We start from the raw sequence: 10,457 nt of genomic DNA on the forward strand, positions 1-10,457 counted from the left end.
CAGCTTGGGCCGAAGTCAGTTTATCAGTTAAGCCGACTCCTCAATGCTACTTTTCATTCTGAAAACAGGTCTTACTAAACACCCAGAAACTTGTAATCCTGCTGTTTTAGCTTCTCAACTAGCTGGAGTTACAGGCCTATACTGTGAGGCCCAGATCAGCCAGCATTTTGACAGGACTATCAAATTTCTATAAACTTCAAGCATTTTTTCTGAAATAAACAAACAAAAAACAAAACAAAACAAAACAAAACAAAACCCACAAACCATGTCCGTGTGAATATATTGCGTTTAACGTGACAGGCGCGACATAGCAGGTGACTGTCCTCTAGTAAAAGCAGAGTCAAAAGAGCAGACGAGCCAAAGCGATCAAATGCAGCCTTCCTGGCTGGAGAGATGGCTCAGACTGTAAAGGCTGCCACAGAAGCCGAAGGGCCCACGACCCATGCAAAAAGCAGAGAGACTGGCAGATGTCTGTGACCTCAGTGCACTGGGGACAGGGAGAGACCCCTGCAGCCCATTGACCAACCACGTCTGGCCTAGTCAATGAGCTTCAAGTTCACTGAGAAACCTTGTCTCAAAAAGTAAAGGTTTAGTGTGAGGAAGGAGAGACATGCAAAGTCATCGTCTGACTCCTGCACGCATTCACGCACACCAAGAACAACACACATACAGCATGCACACAAGCAAAGGGGGAAAGCAATCGGTCTTCCTATTTCCACGTGTTCCTCCATTGGCCTCTTAGAATTAAACCATCACCACTGCCGCCGCCGCCGCCGCCGCCACCACCACCACCACCACCACCACCACCACCACCACCACCACCACCACCAAAACCCTCCTCCAAATTCTGCTTCTGTGAGAACTACAGGTGTCAAGAATTTACTTTCCAGAGGTCTACAGAGATGGTTCAGCGGTTAAGAGCACATGCTGCTTTCCCCGGGGACCCATGTGGTCAGGCACCAGGGCGTACAGCGACATCTTCTGGCCTCCAAGAACCCCCAAAACAGATGCACACATACCCATAATTTAAGAATAAAATAAATCTTGGGATTAAAAGAACTTATCTCTCAGACAATTTGCGTTTGATCCCCGAAACCCGTGTAAAGGTGGAAGGAGAGAACTGTTCCACAGTCATCTTCTGTCCTCCACAAGGGAGCTGAGGCACACACGCCCCCACCCTTCCCGCCCATTCTCACGCTTGCACGAGCATGCACTCACACGAAGAAAATAATAATGCAACTTTTAAAAGTTCTAAAGAGTTTATCTCTCGGGGATCTGTTTCATTTTATGCACAGAGTTAACTCTATATTGTTAGAGAAAAATGAATAGGAAGAGATACTAAAGACGATGCCACAAGATGAGAACCTGATCATTAGCTGTGTGGCCTGGGCTAGCTTACTTAACTTCTCTGAGCCTCAGTCATACAGTAATACTTGCATAATGTGTGCAAATGCTACGCTGTTCCACATTTATCCCACCAGTGGCATTAATATTAATGAGCACTTATAACTTCGCGTGCGTGACTTCATGCACATCACATACTTTATCTGTGCAGGAAGCACTTCTGTTTCGTCCATTTGACAAATGAACACCGAAGCAAATCAAGACAGTGCTTCCCAAGGTTCCCAGTGATAGGAGCCGTGTGGATAACCCTAAGTCTGTTCGAAGCACAGCTCTTTGTCGCTACCAGTCAGCTATGTCACTTGAACTCTGAGCTGAGGCCTTTGAGTCTTACAGGGCAGACAACCTCTCTCACCTCCAGTCACAAGGCTGCAACAGGCTTCTAGGTACTGTTGGGATTCTACCAAGTTGCCATTCTGGGTCTCTAGCCCCTCTGTGGCCCTTGAGCTCTGCCTGCATGGCTAGTTTAAAGTGAGATGTGCCGAAAGTATAAAATGCATACCAGATTTCAAAGATACTGCACAGGGGGGAAAGAGGAATGCAAATGGCTCCAAAATTTTGCATAGGACACATATTGAAATGGTTAAGTCACCTTTTACTGTAGCTCTCGCTGTTTTAATGTGGCTGCCAGAGAATCTGAAATTACATGTGTATCTTCTGCTAAACAGCTCTGTTCCGGCATGTCTGTTCAGCCCTCTGCCCACCAAGGACGAGGTTTCCACAGCGGCTCAGATCCAAGTCGCTCCAGCACCTTCGTGTAGAGCAGAGCACGCCCTGCCGCACTGCTGGATGGTTCACCCTGGTGTGGAGCTCGGTCTTGCCCCAGTTAGGTCTTAATTTCCTTTGTCTGTGTGCATATATGTGCACACGCATCTAGAGGCCAGAGACCGACACTGCACGCCTATCCTGTCGCTCCCCACTGCACTGTTTTGAGTCATGGTCTCTCAGTGAACCCATTCACTACACTGTCTGGACGGCAAACTCCAAGAGTCCCTCTGGCCCTGCTTTGGCACTGAGATTGCAAACTCATGGGTGTTGGGATTCGAACTCAGGGCCTTGTGCTTATGTGGTACGTACTTTACTGACTGTGCCACCCCTCCCCCATCCCCCAGGACCTTCAGTTAGGATCACTACACTGTCACATGCCCTAGAACTAGAAATATTTACCTATTAGAAGATGCCAACTAGGAGAAGCTAATAAAACCCATTTGCATCTTGAAAACTCACCCGTAATGATGTTATTTTTACAAGAATATTTTCATAGTTATCTTGTTAAGTATAGAGACCAGTAAGATACCGGGTGAACTGAGAATGATGGAAGGGTTTCATTCATTATATAAAAGATTATAGCATGCCTGCGGTACAGGTTCCCTCAGATTGGCCCAGGAGCCCCAGCAGAAGGCATGAGGTCAGTAAGTCCATGCTGTTTGATAAATGGAGTCTCAGGGACATTTAACACTGTTAAGAACTCTGGAGGGGCTGGGGATTTAGCTCAGTGGGGCTGGGGATTTAGCTCAGTGGTAGAGCGCTTACCTAGGAAGCGCAAGGCCCTGGGTTCGGTCCCCAGCTCCGAAAAAAAGAACCAAAAAAAAAAAAAAAAAAAGAACTCTGGAAATTTAATTTTGAAAACACGTGATTAATGTCCTCTTTCTCCCAGAGCCTACTGTAGGTAAACAATGACTCCTGCTGGGCACACTGGAGCTTCCGTCACAGACGGCTTCTTCCACAGAAAGGCAGGGAGACAGTTTTCTTCAGAGCGTGTAGCAATTATGACCTCCCTCACCACTTTCTTTAAACATGCCCTAAGTCAGTCTAGGGGTGTGGAGTTGTTACTTTTTCCCTCTTTAACTCGCTGGTTAAATGGGGAATATTTATTTTAAGAGACAGTTTAAGGATTGCTGTAATTCTCAGTCTGTCAGAGATTTTACAAATAAATCTAAGGAGAATAGTTAGCGTTGTTTCCAATCCGGTCAAGCAAATGGGGGAAGAAATACACAGTTCATCAGAGTAATTAGTTGATTGGGGTTGAATAATGCAAAGAATAAACATTTGAGCCCCCTGGTACCTCAGGGACCCCCCCCCCCCCAGAGTGAGAAAGTTTATAAATTAAATGCCCAGGACAGAGAATGGCCCAGATAGACTTAACATCATGGAAGGTATGTGGGACACATCCGGTAAGTGAAAGACCAGCCTGTGTCTAGGTCTGCCTGCCTTTCACCAGAGGCTTACTAAAGCCGGACACGGATACGTTGTGTGAGGAGGAGGGTGGATGTGGAGAAAGGGGTAAGAAGATTATAGTGGTGGTAACAGTGCCCCCTACTGCCCCGCAGCCACTTTCCTTCCCTGACTGGAAGCCCCAGAGACGCTTAGGAAGGCCCTGAAGCTCATTACAAATTCAGAGACGAATATGATGTGTTTCCACAGAGAACAAAATCCAGGTTCAAAAAAGTTAGACAATCTATTCCAATGCCAAAAGACGAACAACCCGGGGTCCATCCCTTCGGATGGGTTTCTTCAGCCTCAAGCTCTCCCAGCTGAGCTATTCTGATAGCTGCATCAGGACAACACCAGCTGAAGAGAGCACCAGCCTGGAAGGTTCTATTGTGGGAAGAGAGGACGCACCACGGTCTGCCCTCTCCTGTTTCCAGGAAGCAGTCATAAGGATCATCACTGGTCCACTTGTCTTATGTTTTGACACATCCTGGGGGCATTATCAAAGAAGTTCACGTCTCCTGTTATGAATTCCTCAGTTCCTGTCCCAAATCATCAGTCAGTAGGGCTTTAGCTAACCGGATCATCCAGTCCAGTGAGAGGGAAGAGCTGGGTCTTCTCTCACAGGCTTCCTCTGGAAGGAAGGCCAGAAAGGGGCCGCGGAGGTAGCCAAGCTGCTGCTCACACACAGAGTGCTTGCTAATGCGCGCCACGCCAAGCTCCCTACTTGAAGCTCATTCTCTCACAGGTCTGCACACATTCCCTCCTGTGACAGCCCTAAAAGGCAGTTATTGTGAACACAAATTACAGGTCTAAAGAAGAAAAAGTAAACCCAGAAAGAAGCTAAATAACATGTCTAAGGCCACACAGGTAGGAGAAAAAAGTGGGGCTCAGAATTTATTTCTGTCTAAAACTGTGTGACTTTTTCTGCTGTATCATAGTGTCTGGCTGTGACATCCTGAATCGATACATAGCTGATCTTCTTCCTGGCTCCTGTACAGGGTCCCTAAGGCCCCTTTTTAAAAAAAGATTTGCTTGGGCTGGAGAGATGGCTCAGTGGTTAAGAGCACTGACTGCTCTTCCAGAGGTCCTGAGTTCAAATCCCAGCAACCACATGGTGGCTCACAACCATCTGTAATGAGATCTGATGCCCTCTTCTAGTGTGTCTGAAGACAGCTACAGTGTACTCATATATAATAAATAAATCTTAATAAAAAAAGATTTGAAACAACAATGCCAACCAACCAGAGCTTCCAGGGACTAAACCACTACCGGAAGACTATACATGGACTGACCCAGGCCTCCAACTGCATATGTAGCAGAGACTAGCCTTGTTGGGGCACCAGTGGAAGTGGAAGCCCTTGGTCCTGCCAAGGTTGGACCCCCAGTGCAGGGGAATATGGGGGGCAGTAAGGGGGAATGTATTGGGCGAACACCTGTATGTGGGAGGGGGAGGGGAAGGAGGAGGGGGAGGGACAGGAAACTGGGAAGGGGAATAACATTTGAAATGTAATTAAAAACATATATCTAATAAAAATTTTTAAAAAAAGATTTGCTTTATTTCTAGTCACATGCAAGGTCATGGAGTCCTCATTGCCCACTAAACTGGGCTTGGAATCACCAGGAAACACATGTATGGGTGTTTGCATTTCCCAGCAGGTTTAACTGAGGGTCTCCTACATGTAGGTGTCAGAAAGCAAACATCTTCAAGAACCTTCCTGAGGCATCTGTGTGTCCAGACCTAGTTTGGTGTGGCTTGCACCTCAAGGATAGTGTTTACACCCAGAATCTACTGATATTACAAGAAGCCACAATTTGCTTGTCGTGAGACAAAGAACAGGTTTAAGTCCATTCGATCTCAGAGAAGGGAGGGAGCATCCAACATGCAGAATAATCCCACCCAAAGACAGAAAACAGCAACATGTGAGCACACAAAAGTCTCCATTAAAAAAAAATCCAGTAACACATCCCAGCATTGGTGGTCACACCTTTAATCCCAGCACTCATGAGGCAGAGGCAGGCGGATCTCTGAGTTCACTACCAGTGTGGTCTACAGAGAGAGTTCCCAACAGCCAGGGCTACCCAGGGAAACCTTGTCTCACAAAACAAAAACAAACAAACAAAAAATGAAAACAAACCTGAGGGGGTAACAGAGAGAGAGAGAGAGAGACAGAGACAGAGACAGAGACAGAGACAGAGACAGAGACACACTTACACACAGACACACACAGACACAGACACACACACACACACAGAAAGAGATACACACACAGACACAGAGAGAGAGACACACACAGAGACAGAGACAGAGACACGAGAGAGGAAAGAGAGAGAGACAGAGACAGAGACACACTTACACACAGACACACACACACAGAAAGAGATACACACACACAGACACAGAGAGAGAGACACACACAGAGACAGAGACACGAGAGAGGAGAGAGAGAGAGAGAGAGAGAGAGAGAGTCAGCTATGTTAGTCTCATTTCTGTTACTGGTAAAAATCCCCCCCACTCACCACTTAGCTCACTCTCTCCACTCATGTACAGTTCAGGCTCAGCCCCAGGAATGGTGCTTCCCACATTAATTAATGCAATCAAGTGTTGATGTCTTCCCTGCCCCCAGCACAGCTGTAGCCATCTTGTTCCATGCTCCCCAGCTATTTCATAGTTGCCGTAATATGCCTGCCAGTCACTGACACAGAAAAATAGCTTGACTCAGAGCAGGGTCATGCTGACCACATCTCCCATTATGTTCTGAGTGTTCTGCATGAGGTTTGTTAATCTTAAGACATTCCACAAAGATTTATGTAGGACCCATCAAATCAAAGGTCAATATGAACTGTTATTGAACTAAACTGGCTTGAGTCAGAGCCAGACACCAGGCAGCACTTCCTACACCTGTGTATGAGCTCATTGTGGGTTTTGTGGTGTTTTTTTTTTTTCCTTTATAAGCCTGCCCTGAGAAACGCTTATTGTCATAGCTCAGATAATTCTGAGGTGCATCCCTGACCCGATCAGCACTGGAATGTGCTTTCAGTAAACCACCCACCATTGTCTGACTGAGATCAGCGTTCATATGGTTTGTGGAGCGACTCTCAGACCCCAGCATCAGGACAACCTGATCTACAAAGTCCCTCACTGAAGTTCTCTTCCCAAGTGAGTCTAGACCGTTGACAACTGAATCTAAGCATCCTATGGGCTGGAGAGATGGCTCAGTGATCAAGAGCACGGGCTGCTCTTCCAGAAGACCTGTAACTCCAGTTTCAGAGGATTGCTGCCCTCTTCTGGCCTTAGTGGGTACTGCATGCACAGTGGTGCAGAGACACACTGTCAGAATACCCATACACAGAAATCAAAGCAAAATCTCAAATGATCATAACCACCAGCCTTCATCTCTCTCTACTTCCTGACTATAGATGCAATGTGACCAGCCTCTTCATGCTCCGCTGCCAGGCCTCCTGCCATGCTGGGTTGCATCCTTCTTAAACTGTAGGTCCAACAACAACAGCTCCTTTGTCCTTTAAGTTGTTTCTGTCAGGAATTCTGTCCACAAAATGAGGAAAATAACTAATACGCCGGTGCGGGAACGAAGTGCCCAGCACGCTTACATCTCAGACATACACAGAAGATGGCTCGGCAAGTAGATGCATTTGCTGCCAAGAACTGACGATCTGAGTTTGATCCCTGAAATCTACAGGACAGGAGAGAAACCACTCCTGAGCACCATGGCCCGTGTACCCAGGCACCTCTCTTGGAAGTTTGATAAGGGACCCACCAAGGAGAGTATTAAAATCTCAGAACTGCCCTCCAGAAATTCTCAGCCAGAGGTTTGGGGTATGACCTGGGATTTCTTATTTAATGTTTAGCTTTTGAGAGAGAGGGTCTCGCTGTGTAGTCCTGGCAGACCTGGAACTTGCTATGTAGACCAAGCTGGCCTCAAACTCAGAAATCCGATTGCCTCTGCCTCCTGAGTGCTGGGACTAAAGGTGGGTGCCGCCACAGGTGGATGTGACCTGGGATTTTTAACAAACATTCCAGGCGAACCTGAAACAGATCAGTGTGTTCACCAACGATAGAAAAAAAAAAATCAAAGTCCTGAAGAAGACATTAAATTCTCCCAAATTTGAAGTTCTAGTTTGCATCCCGTTGAATCTCATTGAATGTTTCACTGATAATCAGCAGACCATGCACATACATTTCCCTCAACCTTGTGTTACTTTTCCTTCTTCCTTACATGACTAACACCCTTACCTTCGGGGCCACCCGTGTCACTGTCACTCTTTGGAAGGGAGTTGACATCATTAAATAGAACAGGTTACCCACCCTTGTTTGTGTAGAACACTATTCAAATTGCTGTGTTACTCTATCACTAACTTTAGAGGGGAGAAAAACCCTTCTCATTTAGGGCTGGGGACACAGCTCAGCTGTAGAGAGTTTATCCAGCGCTGCTGAGGCCCTGGGTTCCAACCTCTAGGCTCCTTGTCAGGAAGTAAACAGAATGTGCCTGGTTCCTTCCTTGCACAGGTCCTGGCACACGGTGAGGGAAGGAACGAATTGCCTATGGTCTCACTCTCCCCTGGAGTCCCAAGCTCTTGTGAGCCTGAGAACTTGGGGGGAGAGAAGGGCTTTCTACTAAAGTATGCTCCAAAACCATGCCAGGGACACCAGACAGTGATAAATACCCAGTGGGTGACAATAGCTAGCGCTCCCACCCGTCCCAACTGAGGGAGCATCTCCATGTGTCCTAGACCCTCCCCACACATGAGAGTGTCCTTAGAATGCTGAAAACACAGAACTGGGCCACCAGGGCCTTGTTCTCAGCTCTCTCTGACCCTTCTGTTGATAGAACTCTGTTGCTATAGAGACAACCATTCCTCTAGGGAGAAGAGTCGAATGAAGCCTGCAAAAAGGCCTCTGGGGAACAGTGCATGGAGTCTCTTCACCCGGTCACTCACTTCCTCCTCTACATACTGGCCTATTTCTGTGTCTACTCGTGTCTGTATTTCTTGGTTTATTTTGTTAGCATCTTTATGGAGGATTAGGCAGTCAGCTGGACGAAAGCCTCTTTGGGCCCAACTAACATTGGCCAAGGAAGGACAAGAGGGGTGGGAGGGGTTCCAGCCATCACCAGGAGTCGTGAAGAGACAAAGGCTGACCTGGCAGGTAGGGGGCAGTCCTAAGGGAAAATGCCAAACGCTGCTGGCCACTTATGCTTTGGTTTTGCAGGGTCTCACTCCACCCACCCTCTGGCTGTCTGGGCTCAGGGCTTCCTTCTCAGGACACCGTGTTCACTAACAGAGTTGCAGAACCAGGGGAGTGGCAGGGATGGGCCTGGGTAAGATGGTTGATTTGGACTGACTGCAGGTTGGACAGTGTGCTGCTAGACTTCATTTGGCCTTTATGGGGTCTTCAAGCCATGCCTTGCATCAACAAGGGCAGAACTGGCCTAGGTGGAGCTGTGTCTGTCTGTGCCCAGCCTCTTTGCCCTGTATCTTGTCACTTCTGGCTGGCAGACATGTGGTAGGGCCCTCGCCATCTGGAATGGCACCCCAACAGCCCTGCAGTGACCCATGGACTCAGTAGGTGTGTATGCGTTTCAACCTGCCCTTTGCTCAAGTGCCCAGATTTCCGATGAAGCAGAAACGGGAATGGCTGTGTGGGCTCCTGCTACCACACAGCTCTGGTTTTTTCATTAAGTGGTAGATTGTCTGCCAGTGCCTCAAATATTAAAATACTCGGTGTCTTAGCTACATGTACTCTTTAAGAGGGAGTATGGGGGACACAGGAATGGGGTAGAAATCGTGTATGTATTGTATTCACATATGAAGTTCTCCAGAAATGTAAAAATAACGAAATAAACACTTGCTCCTTTTTGGCTGTCTAAGAGAATTGCAAATGTTTCATTTTGGGGTCCCGAGTCATACTTGGCACAGTGGCTTTAACCTACTAGCTTAAAAGGGAGGGGAATGAATCTTTATGTCCATAAACGGCAGGGGCGGGGCACCTTGGGAGGAAAGCAGCCTTGAGAAAGTTAGCCTTTTCCTCTCTTACCCAAGGGGCATTGCAGAGCCTACAAATGAGGTGTGGAGGTGAGTGCAGTCGCACGGGACAGGAACAGCATGAAGATCCGGTCCAGGGTCCACTCGGAAGTTGCACCTGTCCAGTGGATGAAGGACTCATCTAGTGTTTCTTGTTCCTGTCTGTCTAGGTAAAACTTATGAACAGCTCGAGTGTCCTTTGTACTGACAGATAGGCTAGCGGGCTTCCCTTGCTGCTCTCGGAGGCATGAGGGGCTCTGCAGTTTCTCATCTCGCTTTGTTCCAGATCTTCCTGATGTTGCTGATTAGAACTCAGCGCTCTCCGGGAAGCACAAAAATTGGATCAATCTGTCAAGCAAAAAAGGAGATGAAGGGCGCTCTCTGGGAATGAATATATGTAAAGCCTCCTCTGCTCTCCAAAGACTCCTTTTGTGGAACTCAGCTTTCAACAGTCCGACATCCAAAGAAGGCAGACATACCACCCTGACAACTTAAATAAAAATTTCAACATTTTTTTTGTTAAATATTAAAGAATGGTTTGGATGCCTTGGGAAAGAAAGTATTACTTTTCATGTAGTTAAGTACTATTAATTTGGTAGGTGTTTCAGAGATCTGGTGGTTGAGATAAGATGTGTGGTGATTGGGAGTTACTTGCAGATCTTTATAACCTTCACGGCTCTGGTTGAGAAAATGGTGAAATCAACAAGTTTATAAATTAGAGATATTTGGAAGTGTGAATAAGAGATAAACTCCAACCTGATATTTTATAGTATTTGCTGCATTGTTACATGGCTGCCATGAAA

The 10,457-nt window shown here is 47.0% G+C and overlaps 1 long non-coding RNA gene across 2 annotated transcripts; it reads left to right on the forward strand.

Moving 5' to 3' along the window:
- The first annotated feature begins 8,463 nt into the window (after positions 1 to 8,463).
- On the forward strand, positions 8,464 to 10,185 carry LOC102551560 (uncharacterized). 2 transcript variants are annotated; one of them, XR_005505275.2, is made up of 4 exons: positions 8,464 to 8,779; positions 8,981 to 9,199; positions 9,673 to 9,824; positions 9,941 to 10,185. It is a non-coding gene; the product is annotated as an uncharacterized LOC102551560 (long non-coding RNA). The 2 variants fall into 2 exon arrangements; XR_592680.4 differs by lacking the exon at positions 8,981 to 9,199 and having other exon boundaries at positions 8,467 to 8,779.
- The last annotated feature ends 272 nt before the right edge of the window (positions 10,186 to 10,457 follow it).

Source organism: Rattus norvegicus, chromosome 5, assembly GCF_036323735.1.
Source record: "Rattus norvegicus strain BN/NHsdMcwi chromosome 5, GRCr8, whole genome shotgun sequence".
In the NCBI taxonomy this organism is placed as follows: domain Eukaryota; kingdom Metazoa; phylum Chordata; class Mammalia; order Rodentia; family Muridae; genus Rattus; species Rattus norvegicus.